The sequence below is a fragment of the Giraffa tippelskirchi genome, chromosome 6 (genome assembly GCF_054371585.1).
Source record: "Giraffa tippelskirchi isolate mGirTip1 chromosome 6, T2T-mGirTip1v1.2.pri, whole genome shotgun sequence".
Taxonomy (NCBI): Eukaryota; Metazoa; Chordata; class Mammalia; order Artiodactyla; family Giraffidae; genus Giraffa; species Giraffa tippelskirchi.
This window is the reverse complement of record NC_137280.1, coordinates 131845753-131862693: the sequence shown is the minus strand read 5'-3', so window position 1 is coordinate 131862693 and position 16941 is coordinate 131845753. Positions and strand designations below refer to the sequence as shown.

Below are 16941 nucleotides of genomic sequence, written 5' to 3'. Positions count from 1 at the left end.
AACCAGGGTCTACCTGCATTGCAGGCGGACTCTACCAGCTGAACTACCAGGGAATCCCAAGATGATCCAGGCTCATCTTCAATTTTCTCTGCCCCAACCCTGGAATAAACCTTTCTCCAAAAAGTGACCCTTAGTTCTTTTTAGAAGAAAGGTATTAAAATATTGTGGTTTGCAGCCAATTAAGCTGACTGTGCTCTTTTCCCCATGGGGGCCCAGTGTGCAATGGCTGCAAACAGCAGCCTCCTTGGTAGTGTATGCAACCTGTTGCCTGTACAGGTTGTCCTAAGGTACCTTGGAGACAACTCTTCTAGTGGGCATTCGTGACTGGCCTGCTGTTCCCCAATCTAGACTCCAGACAGGTATGCGCGGTGCTTTTGGAAAGCCCCAGGGCACAGTGGCCAGGGTCCACATTGGCCAGGACATAATGTCCATCCGCACCAACCTGCAGAACAAGGAGCATGTGATTGAAGCCCTCCGCCGGGCCAAGTTCAAGTTCCCTGGCCGCCAGAAGATCCACATCTCCAAGAAGTGAGGATTTACCAAGTTCAACGCGGATGAATTTGAAAACATGGTGGCAGAAAAGCGACTCATCCCAGACGGCTGTGGGGTCAAATACATCCCTAATCGTGGTCCCCTGGACAAATGGAGGGCCCTGCACTCATGAGTGTTAGCACTGTCCCCTCCTTAATCATGCTCACCAATAAATGCTATTTCCTGTCAAAACAAACAAACAAACAAACAAACAAAAAAAGATTATGGAATCATCCCGGTACTAGGTTACTCATGTCAATCAGGATATCCTGCATCAAGGGCTTCCCAGTGGACAGAACTAGAGAATATATGTATACACATGTAGATATATTTAAATGACCTCTTCTCTCTGCAAGGGCTTTGACTCTCTTGCTATTCAGCAGCCCCTCCGCGGATGCTCTTTTTACTCTACTTGGGCTGTGACTCTCCATGCCAGGTCAAACCGCAGCAATGCTCTCACTTCTCTTAGTTACATCAGTCCTTCAGTGGAAAAAAGTTGTTCTGTTCTTATCCTATGTTTGTGCCTCAGTTTGCCAGCTTTGATAGCTTACACTGATGGTGAAACAGAAAGAACAGTTGACTGAGATCAGAGAATCTTTAATCAATTTCTTTCATTTAATTCCCATAGAAAATCATTTCACCTTTCTGAATATCAGCTCATTCACCTGTAAAGGAAAATTGAATATTAACCATATATGGTTGCACGGATTAATTCAGACGGTGTATGTTCAGGTTCTTGTTTTACAGGTAGGTATTACAATAATGAAAATGAAGGTTCTCATTCCATCACATCTAGAAAAAAATTTAGGACTCGTTCCTTTATTGACAAAGGAGGGAACTAAGAAATAAGACCGAATTAATTTCAATGATCCTTATTTTTTTTAACATTAATATAAGCAAAAAGTGTTTTAATCTCAAAAATCATTTCAAACTCCACAGGTTCTGAAAATACAGCTATAAAAATATACCAGAATTGCACAACAAAGGAAACTATAAGCAAGGTGAAAAGACAGCCTTCAGAATGGGAGAAAATAATAGCAAATGAAGCACCTGACAAACAATTAATCTCAAAAATACACAAGCAACTTCTGCAGCTGAATTCCAGAAAAATAAACGACCCAATCAAAAAATGGGCCAAAGAACTAAACAGACATTTCTCCAAAGAAGACATACAGATGGCTAACAAACACATGAAAAGATGCTCAACATCACTCATTATTAGAGAAATGCAAATCAAAACCACAATGAGGTATCATTTCACACCAGTCAGAATGGCTGCTATCCAAAAGCCTACAAGCAATAAATGCTGGAGAGGGTGTGGAGAAAAGGGAAGCCCCTTACACTGTTGGTGGAAATGCAAACTAGTACAGCCACTATGGAGAACAGTGTGGAGATTCCTTAAAAAACTGGGAATAGAACTGCCATATGACCCAGCAATCCCACTGCTGGGCATATACACCGAGGAAACCAGAATTGAAAGAGACACATGTACCCCAATGTTCATCGCAGCACTGTTTACAATAGCCAGGACATGGAAGCAACCTAGATGTCCATCAGCAGACGAATGGATAAGGAAGCTGTGGTACATATACACAATGGAATATTACTCAGCCATTAAAAAAAATACATTTGAATCGGCTCTACTGAGATGGATGAAACTGGAGCCCATTATACAGAGTGAAGTAAGCCAGAAAGAAAAACACCAATACAGTATACTAATGCATATATATGGAATTTGAAAGATGGTAACGATAACCCTATATGCGAGACAGAATAAGAGACACAGATGCATAGAACAATTTTATGGACTCTGAGGGAGAAGGTGAGGGTGGGACGTTCTGGGAGAATAGCACTGAAACATGTATATTATCATATGTGAAACAGAACACCATTCCATGATGCATGAGACAAGGGCTCAGGGCTGGGGCAATGGGATGACCCAGAGGGATGGGATGCGGAGGGAGGTGGGTGGGGGGTCCAGGAAGGGGAACACATGTAAACCCATGGCTGATTCATGTCAATGTATGGCAAAAACTATTAAAAAAAAATAAAAATTAAAAATTAAAAAAAAAAATATACCAGAATTAGGACTTAATTGGTGACACAGTAGGTTAAGATTCCACCTGACAATGCAGGGGACACAGGTCCGTTCCCTGGTCTGGGAAGATTCCACGTGCCATGGAGCAACTCACTCACCACAACCGCTGAGCCTGTGCTCTAGAGCCCAGGAGCCACAACTACTGGGAGCCCCTGTGCAGCAACTACTGAAGTCCATGTACCTAGAGACTGTGCTCTACAACAAGAGAAGCCACCACAGCGAGAAGCCGTGCACTGCACTAGAGAGTAGACCCCACTCTCCAAAACTAGAGAAAGCCTGCATGCAGCAACAAAGACCTAGTGCAACCAAAAATAAATAAATAAAATGAAACAGTGTGTACATGTCGAAAAAAGATGAATTTAATCTTAAAAAATCTACCAGAATTATAAAAATGTGGTATCAAAATCAAAGAAAAAAAAATTTATTTCATTACTGGTTATTAGTCATAGTCAAGTTATTTAGCGGAGAAAGCACTGGCGACCCACTCCAGTACTCTTGCCTGGAAAATCCCATGGACGGAGAAACCTGGTAGGCTGCAGTCCATGGGGTCTCTAAGAGTCAGATACGACTGAGCAACTTCACTTTCACTTTTCACTTTCATGAATTGGAGAAGGAAATGGCAAGCCACTCCAGTGTTCTTGCCTGGAGAATCCCAGGGACGCGGGAGCCTGGTGGGCTGCCATCTATGGGGTCGCACAGAGTCAGACATGACTGACGTGACTCAGCAGCAGCAAGTTATTTAGATCTGAATCTAATACTTGGAAGCAATTTGCAACCTGGACTATTAGTTATTTAAGGCTGCATAATAAATTACTCTAAAACTTAGTGGCTTGAAACAACCACAGTTTACTATTCTCATAATTCTTTGAAGTGACTGTATCCTTCTGCTGTCTGTTTACGAGGCACTGGGATGTCTGGATACACAAAATACTGGCCTTTGTAGTTGGCTTTGGCCAGCAGCTCAGCAGTGGGCTGTCTGCAAGAGGCCTTTGTTGTCCATAAGTGCCAGGAAATGTATTCCAAGAAAAGATAATTAAAACTGTAGATGTCCTGATTTGTTGTTGTTTAGTTGCTAAGTCGTGTCTGACTCTCTTGCAGCCCCATGGACTGCAGCCCACTAGTCTCCTCTGTCCATGGTATTTCCCAGGCAAGAATACTAGAATGGGTTGCCATTTCCTTCTCCAGGAGATCTTCCCAACCCAGAGACTGAACCCTCATCTTCTGCACTGGCAGGGGGGTTCTTTACCACAGAGCCATCAAAAATGTCATAATGGTTAGCCTCAAAATATACACAGTACCTTTTGCAACAGGGGTCTCCAACCTCCTGGATCTAATGTCTGCTAATATGAGATGGAGCTGATGTAATAATAATAAAATGTACAATAAATGTAATGCATTTGAATCATCCCCAAACCATCCCCACCCCTAAAGTCCATGGAAAAACTGTCTTCCATGAAACTGGTCCCTGGTGCCAACTGGTCCCTGGTTCCTGGGGACCACTGTTTTAAACTACATTCTATTATTCCAGTCAAGCCATAGGACCAGTCCAGATCTGAGCAGAGAGGAAAAACTTCTTGGTGGGAGGAACTGCAAAGAACACATATCCATATTAAATCCACAACAAATCCATGTTAAAATGGGTGTCCAGGTTTTTGAAAGATCATATGAGAGAAAGTTAATGAATATAGGAACACCAGCCTGGAGATAAGACAAATCAAGGGGACCTTAAGATATTGTTCAAATGCTTGGGGACCTATCACAACGAAGGAAGAATGGACTCAGATGTAAAACAGAATTTAAGAGTTCTTTTGACATATGATTAGAAATGACAAGACTGTACAGTTTAGTGAATCAGTATTAAAACCCCAAAATAGAGGTGAGCTAATGTCACACTTACTATATAAAAGATTCTTATAATAGATAACAGGATAGATTATACCATCTTTATTACCATTTCCAATTCTTTTATCATAGATTCCAATAGCTTCCTTAACCTGAATATTAATTTAAGAAGAAAGTGCTCAAGATTGCAATAAGCCACTTTAAAGTTAGTGAAGCTCCCTCATCACCATTTCTAGGACTCTGTCACAAGCAGAAGTCTCCAACTCAGTAAATGCTGATGCACAAATTATTTTTCCCTATGGGTCTCAATTTTTTTAAGGTTTTGACTATCAAATGAGCAAGGCAATAATTATTTAAAGTCAGAACAACTTAATGCCCAATACCAATTTAAATACTTAAAATATTTCTTTTTTGAAATATTTAGAATAGCTCACAATGCCTCACCAATACTTAAAGGAATAACACTATCACAGGTCCTGAGATCTGGGGCTTTCAGGTTGACAAGCTGAATTAGATTATGTCTGATATGCCTCCCTGCTCTAGAAGCCCTTAACTGTACATTTTATTTCTTCCAGGAAGGAATAAGTCCAAACTATGGGAAACCATGAGGGTTTGTGCGATTTGATGTTGAACACAAATCAATTTTCAAAACGGTTCACAAGTGCCCCCTTGTGGCCAGTTCAGAGATGTCTACAAAACAAAGCAAAACAACAGAAAAGAGGTTTGTGACTGCATTTCTTATGCCAGAGTCTGTGCTACAGGGCAGTAATGAATTACACAATTAAAAGGATGGGTGGGGAATTACTGTTTTTGCTTTTTCATTTTATTTCTCAAATGATAAGCTAAAAGAAACACTAAAATATAGCAGAAGGTTTGGAAACTATTATAGTTGATTTGGGAGAGTGGGTGTTGATTTGAGTGGGTGTTTATGTGCGGAAGAGTGGAAAGATGCACAGAGTGATAGCCAAGTAAGCAAAGAGACTAACGTCATTGGAAGCCCTGAGAGCCTCTAGTCCTCCGAGGTTTTCACAGCACCCCTAAATATTTAGCAGTGTCGGGGAACACCCTTAGGATCCTTCTGTCATGCCGGAACCTGGATAAATAAACAGGCACTCTGATAAATAGAAGCTGCACTAATATTCTGTCCTCTCAGCAGTCTCTAATCTATGGGTGTCAAATCCACGACTTCCAAGATATTGTCATCAGCGACAGTAGAAAGTGTTTACAAAGTCTAGAGCTGTTTTCTGATTCCACATAAAAGGAGCTTCAAAGTTACTGCTCTGTTCTAACAACACATAAAAAGCTTGGAAGACTAATAAATCAACAACTACTCTGGGATCCATCAGACACATAAGGGCACAGGGTTAACTGCCCCAAGACTGGAGAGGAAGCCAGGCAATTACAGGGAGTCAGAGCTTACTGGAACAAACTCATGAGTGGAAACCACCTGGCGAACTAGTGCTGGAGGAGGAAAAACCCGAATTATAACTGACGAAATGGTGGAAGCTCAGCGTGTACAATTCTCAGAGTTAAAAACAGCAGAGGGACCCAGTCATGGCAGTGGGAAGGGCACGATATCTCCAGGAGTGCAACAACATTCCCAGGGTAAATATCAGAAAAATCTCTTAGGCTTCCATCAGAGGAAGGAAGAAAAGGAATCAATTTGAAATATTAATACATCAGAGTGTTGTTGTTGTTCAGTCACTAAGTTGTGTCTGACTCTTTGTGACCTCATGGACTGCAGCACACCAGATTTCCCTGTCCTTCACCATCTCCCAGAGTGTGCCCAAACTCATGTCCATTGAGTCAGTGATGCCATCCAACCATCTCATCCTCTGTCGTTTCCTTCCCCTTTTGCCCTCTTTCCCAGCATCAGGGTCTTTTGATCTTTCCCAGCATCAGGGTCTTTTCCAGTGAGTCGGTTCTTCACGTATTTTGCCAAAGTATTGGAGCTTCAGCTTCAGCATCAGTCCTTCCAATGAATATTCAGGACTGATTTCATTTAGAATGGACTGGTTGGATCTTCTTCCTGTCCAAGGGACTCTCAAGAGTCTTCTCCAATACCACAGTTCAAAAGCATCAATTCTTTGGCCCTCAGACTTCTTTATGGTCCAACTCTCACATTCATACATGACTACTGGAAAAACCTAACTTGGACTATATGGACCTTTGACAGCAAAGTGATACCTCTACTTTTTAGTATGCTTTTTAGGTTGGTCATAGTTTTTCTTCCAAGGAGCATGCATCTTTTAATTTCATGTCTGCAGTCTCCATCAGCCATGATTTTGGAACCCAAGAAAATAGTGTCGCTGTTTCCATTGTTTCCCCATCTATTTGCCATGAAGTGATGGAACTGGATACCATGATCTTAGTCTTCTGAATGTTGAGCTTTAAGCCAGCTTTTTCACTCTCCTCTTTCACTTTCATCAAGAGGCTCTTTAGTTCTTCTTTGCTTTCTGCCATAAGAGTGGTGTCATCTGCATATCTGAGTATCTGTGTATCTGACTACTCTAGGTTCATGTAAATGGAATCATACAATACATATCCTTTTGGGACTGGTTTATTTCACTTAGCATAATGCCTTCAAGGTTCATTCATGTTTTATCTATGAATTCTAATGCATTAGAATTATTAGAATTTCCTTCCTCTTTAAGGCCAAATAATATTCTGTTGAATGTACATACTACCTTCTGCTTATTCATTCACTTTTCAATGGACATTTAGGTTCTTTTCATCTTTTTGATACTGTAAATAATGCTGCTATGATTCACAATACAAATATGTATTAGGTGTATGAACATCTGAGCCCTCACTTTCAGTTTTTTTTCTTTTATTGGAGTATAATTGCTTTACAATGTTGGGTTTGTTTCTGCTGTACAATGAAGTGAAGCAGTCATACGTATACATAAATCAAGCTGGAATCAAGATAGCCAGGAGGAATATTAATAACATCAGGTATGCAGATGACACCACCCTTATGGCAGAAAGGGAAGAGTAACTAAAGAGCCTCTTGATGAAGGTGAAAGAGGAGAGTGAAAAAGCTAGCTTAAAACTCAACATTCAAAAAACTAAGATCATGGCATCCAGTCCCATCACTTCATGGCAAAAAGATGGGAAAACAATGGAAACAGTGACACACTCTATTTTCTTGGGCTCTGAAATCATGGCAGACAGTGACCAAAGCCATAAAATTAAAAGATGCTTGCTCCTTGGAAGAAAAGCTATGACAAACCTAGAAAGCATATTAAAAAAGCAGAGACATTACTTTGCTGACCAAAGTCCATATAGTCCAAGCTATGGTTTTTCCAGTAGTCATGTACAGATGTGAGAGTTGGACCATAAAGAAGTCTGAGGGCCAAAGAATTGATGCTTTCAAACTGTGGTGCTGGAGAAGACTTGAGAGTCCCTTGGACAGCAAGGAGATCAAACCAGTCAATCCTGAAGGAAATCAATCCTGAATATTCACCAGAAAGACTGATGCTGAAGCTGAAGCTCCAATACTTTGGCCACCTGATGCAAAGAGCCCACTCATTGGAAAAAACTTTTATGCTGGGAAAGATTGAGGGCAGGAGAAGGGGGTGCCATAGGATGAAATGGTTGGATAGCATCATGGACTCAATGGACATGAGTTTGAGCAAACTCTGGGAGATAGTGAAGGACAGGGAAACCCGGTGTGCTGCAATCCATGGGGTCTCAAAGAGTCGGACACAACTGAGCGACTGAACAGCAATACATATATCCCCTCCCTCTTGAGCCTCTTTCCTACCCCTCATCCCACCCATCTAGGTTACCACAGAGCACCGAGCCGAGCTTCCTGTGCCTTCTTTTGAGTATTACCCAGAAGTAGAGTTGCTGTATCATATAGTAATTCTAGGCTTAATTATTTTGAAGAGACTTCACACTGTCTTCCACAGAGCCTGCACCATTTTACACTTCCATCAGTAATGAGCAAAGGTACCAATCCTTCCACATCCTGGCCAATACTTGTTATTTTCTTCCTTTTTTAAAAAAAAAAAAAATAGGAGATGTAGGCTAAGATGGCGGAGGAATAGGACGGGGAGACCACTCTCTCCTCCACAAATTTATCAAAAGAACATCTGAACGCTGACCAAACTTCACAAAACTACTTCTGAAGGCTGGCAGAGGACGTCAGGCTTCCACAAAGACAGCGCATTATCTTCAAAAGAGGTAGGAGAAATTATAAAAGATAAAAAGAGAGACAAAAGAGTTAGGGACGGAGACCCGTCCCGGGGAGGGAGTCGTAAAAGAGGAGGAATTTCCAAGCACCAGGAAACCCTCTCACCGGCGGGTGTGGGGGAAGATTTCTTATCTCGGAGGGCAACGTAACTGGGAGGAAAAAATAAATAAAATCCACAGATTACGTGCCTAAAGCAACTCCCAGCAAAGAACCCCAGACGCTCGCATCATTCGCCACCAGCAAGTGGGGGCTGAACGGAGAGGAGCGGGCGGCACTGCCTAGGGTAAGGACCGGGCCCGAGTGCCCCGAGGGCAATCTGAGGGAGCTAACGTGAGATAGTAACCTAAACTGTGGGACAGCCAGAGAGAGAGAACTATCCCGCGAAAAGCCCAACTCTAAGGCACTGCCGGCCCGCTCACAGAACAAAGGACTGAGCGATACCAGAGGAGAGCTAGCCGGCTGCGGACCGCCCCATCCCCCGCCGGACACAGCGGGCAGGCGGGGCCCGCCAGAGCCGGAAAGGGGCAAACTCGGCCCCAGAGAGGGCACCCCCTACCAAACTGCAAACAGGCTCCCAGTTTCTAAGCAAAGATTGCCTGAGGTCCCGGAGGGTCGACAGCCGCCGGGAGGGTCGCAGCCAGAGACCAGCTCCCCAGAACCGACACAAAGCACACCGGAGCCGGGCGCGCCCGTAAACCGAGGCGGGGACCAGGGAGGTGATAAGCCGCACCGCTCCAACAGGGGGGAGCGCGCTCGCCAAACTCCTGGCCGCCTGAGCAGCTCCGACCGGGAACGGCACAAGCCGTGGGCGAAACCGAGTCTGCGCCTTTGTGGAGTAACCGGGAGCCTGAACCTGAGTGGCTTAGACCTGGGAAGTGCACGCATCTCAGGGCCCACTCCCCGGCCCACTCCCCGGCGGAGTAACCTGAAGCCTGAGCAGGGTAGACGGGGAAAGCACACACGCCGTGAGCGGGGGCGAACCCAGTGTGGCCGAGACACTGCGAGCTCACCACACACACGCCAGATTTGCAGTGTTCCTTCCTCCCCACAGCACGATTGAACAAGCGAACCTAAAGAGATCACCTCCACCGCTTTGTTGCAGGGCGGAAATTAGATACTGAAGAGATCTCCAAACAGAAGCCAAATAAACAGAGGGAAGCGCTTTGGAAGGGACAGGCCAACAGATTAAGATCCCTGTAGTTAATACCGACTGCATTGAAAAGGACCTATAGATCTTGAAAAGTATAAGCAGGAATAAGGATCTATCTGAAACTGAGCAGATCCCACACTGCTCACAACAGCTCCAGAGAAAGTCTGGGATATATATTTTTTTACTATTATTTTTCTTTTTTAATTAAAAAAATTTTTTTTCTCTTCTTTCCTTTTTCTTCAAGTCCTCTATTACACCTTTAACTTTCATTTTCATAACCCACTATTAACTTGCAAAAAAAAAAACCCTATTTTTGAAGCAAACTACATACATATATCTTATACCTTTTGTGTTTTCTTTTTTTAATGTTTTTTTCCTGTTTTACTTTTTTTTACTGTTTCTTTTTTTACTGTTTTACTGTTTTTTTTCTTTTTACACTGTTTCCTTTTTTCTTTTTTTTTATATTGTAAGTTTTATAAGAGTCTAACCTCTACTCTAGATTTTTAATCTTTGTTTTACATATTTGATATCAATTTTGTACATTTAAGAACCCAATCTTTAGGACCCATTTTTACTCAGGAGTGTGATCACTGGCCTGATTACTCTCTCCCCCTATTGATGCTCTTTCTTCTCCCCCAGGGAACCTCTATCTCCCACCCTCCTCCTTCTCTTCTCAACCCAATTCTGTGAATCTCTGAGGGTGATCTGGGTACCAGAGAACACTTCAGGAACAGGATACTGCCCAGATCTCTCTCTCCCCTCTTGATTCCTCCCTTTCTACTCATGCTCACCTCTATTACCTTCCTCCCCCCTCTCTATGTATCTCTGTGAACCACTCTGAGGGTTCCAAACTGTGGAAAGCACAGAGGGAAGTGCTTACTGGCTAGATTGCTCTCTCCACATTTGAATTCCTCTCTTCCCCTCCTGGTCACCTCAAACCACCCCCCCCCACCTCATCTCTCCATGTAACTCAGTGAACCTTTCTGGGTATCCCTCACTGTGGAGAATCTTTTCACCATTAACCTAAAAGTTTTATTATTGAGGCTGTATGGATGGAGAAGTCTTGAGGCTACTGCAAGAATAAGACTGAAAGCCAGGGGAAACATTAATTAATAAGAGACCATCCAATAGCCTCCATATATACACTGAAACCAAGCTCCACCCAAGAGCCAATAAGTTCCAGAGCAAGACATACCACGCAAATTCTCCAGCAACGCAGGAACATAGACCTGAGCATCAATATACAGGCTGCCCAGAGGCACACCAAATCCATAGACATCTCAAAAATTAATACTGGTCACTCCATTGCACTCTAGAGAGCAGAAATCCAGCTCCACCCACCAGAACACCGACACAAGCTCCCCCAACCAGGAAGCCTTGACAAGCCACCTGTCCAACCCCAACCGCAGTGAGGAACCTCCACAATAAAGAGGAACTTCATACTACCAGAATACAGAAGGGCCACGCCTAACACAGCAATCTAAACAAGATGAAAAGGCAGAGAAATACTCAGCAAGTAAAGGAAAATGAGAAATGCCCACAAAACCAAACAAAAGAGGAGGAGATAGGGAATCTATCTGAAAAAGAATTTAGAATAACGATAATAAAAATGATCCAAAATCTTGAAAGCAAAATGGAGTTACAGATAAATAGCCTGGAGACAAAGATTGAGAAGATGCAAGAAATGTTTATCAAGGACTTAGAAGAAATAAAAAGGAGTCAATATAGAATGAATAATGAAATAAAGGAGATAAAAGACACTCTGGAGGGAACCAACAGTAGAATAACGGAGGCAGAAGATAGGATAAGTGAGGTAGAAGATAGAATGATGGAAATAAACGAAGCAGAGAGGAAAAAAGAAAAAAGAATCAAAAGAAATGAGGAAAACCTCCGGGACCTCTGGGACAATATGAAACGCCCCAACATTCGAATCATAGGAGTCCCAGAAGAAGAAGATAAAAGGAAAGGCCATGAAAAAATACTCGAGGAGATAATAGTTGAAAATTTCCCTAAAATGAGGAAAGAAATAGTCACAGAAGTCCAAGAAACCCAGAGAGTTCCAAACAGGATAAACCCAAGGCGAAACACCCCAAGACACATATTAATCAAATTAACAAAGATCAAACACAAAGAACAAATATTAAAAGCAGCAAGGGAAAAACAACAAATAACACACAAGGGGATCCCCATAAGGATAACAGCTGATCTTTCAATAGAAACCCTTCAGGCTAGAAGGGAATGGCAGGGCATACTTAAAGTAATGAAAGAGAATAATCTACAACCCAGATTACTGTACCCAGCAAGGATCTCATTCAGATATGAAGGAGAATTCAAAAGCTTTACAGACAAGCAAGAGCTGAGGGAATTCAGCACCACCAAACCAGCTCTCCAACAAATGCTAAAGGATCTTCTCTAAACAGGAAACACAGAAAGGATGTTTCAACACGAACTCAAAACAACAAAGTAAATGGCAACGGGATCATACTTATCAATAATTACCTTAAATGTAAATGGGTTGAAGGCCCCAACCAAAAGACAAAGGCTTGCTGAATGGATACAAAAACAAGACCCCTATATATGCTGTCTACAAGAGACCCTCCTCAAAACTAGGGACACACACACAGGCTGAAAGTGAAGGGATGGAAAAACATATTTCATGCAAACGGAGACCAAAAGAAAGCAGGAGTTGCAATATTCATTTCAGATAAAATAGACTTTAAAATAAAGGATGTGAAAAGGGACAAAGAAGGACACTACATAAAGATCAAAGGATCAATCCAAGAAGAAGACGTAACAATCATAAATATATATGCACCCAACATAGGAGCACCACAATATATAAGGCAAATACTAACAAGTATGAAAGGGGAAATTAACAATAACACAATAATAGTGGGAGACTTTAATACTCCACTCACGCATATGGATAGATCAACTAAACAGAAAATTAACAAGGAAACACAAACTTTAAATGATACAATAGACAAATTAGATTTAATTGATATTTACAGGACTTTCCACCCCAAAACAATCAATTTTACCTTTTTCTCAAGTGCACATGGAACTTTCTCCAGGATAGATCACATCCTGGGCCATAAATCTAGCCTTGGTAAGTTCAAAAAAATTGAAATCATCCCAGCCATCTTCTCTGACCACAATGCAGTAAGATTAGACCTCAATTACAGGAAAAAAACTATTAAAAATTCCAACATATGGAGGCTAAACAACACGCTTCTGAATAACCAACAAATCACAGAAGAAATCAAAAAAGAAATAAAATTATGCATAGAAACGAATGAAAATGAAAACACAACAACCCAAAACCTATGGGACACTGTAAAAGCAATACTAAGGGGAAGGTTCATAGCAATACAGGCGTACCTCAAGAAACAAGAAAAAAATCAAATAAATCAACTAACTCTACAGCTAAAGCGACTAGAGATGGAAGAAATGAAAAACCCCAGGGTCAGTAGAAGGAAAGAAATCTTAAAAATTAGGGCAGAAATAAATGCAAAAGAAACAAAAGAGACCATAGCAAAAATCAACAAAACTAAAAGCTGGTTTTTCGAGAAGATAAACAAAATTGACAAGCCATCAGCCAGACTCATCAAGAAACAAAGGGAGAAGAATCAGATCAACAAAATTAGAAATGAAAATGGAGAGATCACAACAGACTCCACAGAAATACAAAGGATCATAAGAGACTACTACCAACAGCTATATGCCAATAAAATGGACAACTTGGAAGAAATGGACAAATTCTTAGAAAAGTATAACTTTCCAAAACTGAACCAGGAAGAAATAGAAGATCTTAACAGACCCATCACAAGCACGGAAATCGAAACTGTAATCAGAAATCTTCCAGCAAACAAAAGCCCAGGACCAGACGGCTTCACAGTGGAATTCTACCAAAAATTTAGAGAAGAGCTAACACCTATCCTACTCAAACTCTTCCAGAAAATTGCAGAAGATGGTAAACTTCCAAACTCATTCTATGAGGCCACCATCACCCTAATTCCAAAACCAGACAAAGATGTCACAAAAAAGGAGAACTACAGGCCAATATCACTGATGAACATAGATGCAAAAATCCTTAATAAAATTCTAGCAAACAGAATCCAACATCATATTAAAAAGATCATACATCATGACCAAGTGGGCTTTATCCCAGGAATGCAAGGTTTTTTTAACATCCACAAATCAATCAATGTAATACACCACATTAACAAATTGAAAGGAAAAAACCATATGGTTATCTCAATAGATGCAGAAAAAGCCTTTGACAAAATTCAACATCCATTTATGATAAAAACTCTCCAGAAAGCAGGAATAGAAGGAACATATCTCAACATAATAAAAGCTATATATGACAAACCCACAGCAAACATTATCCTCAATGGTGAAAAATTGAAAGCATTTCCCCTAAAGTCAGGAACAAGGCAAGGATGCCCACTTTCACCACTACTATTCAACATAGTTTTGGAAGTTTTGGCCACAGCAATCAGAGCTGAAAAAGAAATAAAAGGAATACAGATAGGAAAAGAAGAAGTAAAACTCTCACTGTTTGCAGATGACATGATCCTCTACATAGAAAACCCTAAAGACTCTACTAGAAAATTACTAGAGTTAATCAATGAATATAGTAAAGTTGCAGGATATAAAATTAACACACAGAAATCCCTTGCATTCCTATACTCCAATAATGAGAAAACAGAAAGAGAAATTAAGGAAACAATACCATTCACCATTGCAACAAAAAGAATAAAATACTTAGGAATATATCTACCTAAAGAAACAAAAGACTTATATATAGAAAACTATAAAACACTGATGAAAGAAATCAAAGAGGACACAAACAGATGGAGAAATATACCGTGTTCATGGATTGGAAGAATTAATATAGTGAAAATGAGTATACTACCCAAAGCAGTCTATAGATTCAATGCAATCCCTATCAAGCTACCAATGGTATTTTTCACAGAACTAGAACAAATCATCTCACAATTTGTATGGAAATATAAGAAACCTCGAATAGCCAAAGCAATCTTGAGGAAAAAGAATGGAACTGGAGGAATCAACCTGCCTGACTTCAGGCTCTACTACAAAGCCACAGTCATCAAGACAGTATGGTACTGGCACAAAGATAGAAATATAGATCAATGGAACAAAATAGAAAGCCCAGAGATAAACCCACGCACATATGGACACCTTATCTTCGACAAAGGAGGCAAGAATATACAGTGGAGAAAAGACAATCTGTTTAACAAGTGGTGCTGGGAAAACTGGTCAACCACTTGTAAAAGAATGAAACTAGAACACTTCCTAACACCGTACACAAAAATAAACTCAAAATGGATTAAAGATCTAAACGTAAGACCAGAAACTATAAAACTCCTAGAGGAAAACATAGGCAAAACACTCTCCGACATAAATCACAGCAGGATCCTCCATGACCCACCTCCCAGAATATTGGAAATAAAAGCAAAAATAAACAAATGGGACCTAATTAAAATTAAAAGCTTTTGCACAACAAAGGAAACTATAAGCAAGGTGAAAAGACAGCCTTCAGAATGGGAGAAAATAATAGCAAACGAAGCAACAGACAAACAATTAATCTCAAAAATATACAAGCAACTTCTGCAGCTGAATTCCAGAAAAATAAACGACCCAATCAAAAAATGGGCCAAAGAACTAAACAGACATTTCTCCAAAGAAGACATACAGATGGCTAACAAACACATGAAAAGATGCTCAACATCACTCATTATTAGAGAAATGCAAATCAAAACCACAATGAGGTATCATTTCACACCAGTCAGAATGGCTGCTATCCAAAAGCCTACAAGCAATAAATGCTGGAGAGGGTGTGGAGAAAAGGGAACCCTCTTACACTGTTAGTGGGAATGCAAACTAGTACAGCCACTATGGAGAACAGTGTGGAGATTCCTTAAAAAACTGGGAATAGAACTGCCATATGACCCAGCAATCCCACTGCTGGGCATATACACCGAGGAAACCAGAATTGAAAGAGACGCGTGTACCCCAATGTTCATCGCAGCACTGTTTACAATAGCCAGGACATGGAAGCAACCTAGATGTCCATCAGCAGACGAATGGATAAGGAAGCTGTGGTACATATACACAATGGAATATTACTCAGCCATTAAAAAAAATACATTTGAATCGGCTCTACTGAGATGGATGAAACTGGAGCCCATTATACAGAGTGAAGTAAGCCAGAAAGAAAAACACCAATACAGTATACTAATGCATATATATGGAATTTGAAAGATGGTAACGATAACCCTATATGCGAGACAGAATAAGAGACACAGATGCATAGAACAATTTTATGGACTCTGAGGGAGAAGGTGAGGGTGGGACGTTCTGGGAGAATAGCATTGAAACATGTATATTATCATATGTGAAACAGAACACCATTCCATGTTCGATGCATGAGACAAGGGCTCAGGGCGGGGGCAATGGGATGACCCAGAGGGATGGGATGGGGAGGGAGGTGGGTGGGGGGTCCAGGAAGGGGAACACATGTAAACCCATGGCTGATTCATGTCAATGTATGGCAAAAACTATTACAATATTGTAAAGTAATTAGCCCCCAACTAAAATAAATAAATTTATAAAAAAAAAAAATAGCCCTCCCAATATGTGTGAAGTCTGAATTTCCTTTTTATCTCTAACTTGTATTCAACACCCCTATTAATAGAACAGAGTAGATGCTCTCAAAGGCCAACACTATCATCACCATCATCATAATCAGTATCATGGGTTATGTTTTATAGTTTACAAAGTACTTTTTGCAAACTATAAAGCATATATATTTGAAATAAATACATAATTTCATGTAATATCCACAAAATATAGGAATTTGGCAAGTATTAATATCTGTTACACAGAAAAATTAACAGTTTTAAGTTTATTTGAAATGGTCCCAATGTCATACCATGAGCTGTTAATTAGGATTAGAATCCAGATCATCTGCATCTTACTCTAAATCTTCTCCTACTACCCACTGACCAAACTCAGGGCTCATCATGTGTCTGTTTTTCTGGTGGTCTATGACCATCCTCAAATGTGAGTGACCTACACAGCTGTAGGTGTTTG

At 40.9% G+C, this 16941-nt stretch overlaps 1 protein-coding gene and 1 non-coding gene across 3 annotated transcripts in view; one reads left to right on the top strand and one right to left on the bottom strand.

Moving 5' to 3' along the window:
- Positions 1-16941, bottom strand: part of SPINK5 (serine peptidase inhibitor Kazal type 5) — a 345077-nt gene that overhangs the window by 286094 nt on the left and 42042 nt on the right. The gene's annotated exons all lie outside the window — the stretch shown is intronic.
- On the top strand, positions 170-304 carry LOC145511811 (small nucleolar RNA SNORA70). The gene has a single exon (XR_014058185.1). It is a non-coding gene; the product is annotated as a small nucleolar RNA SNORA70 (small nucleolar RNA).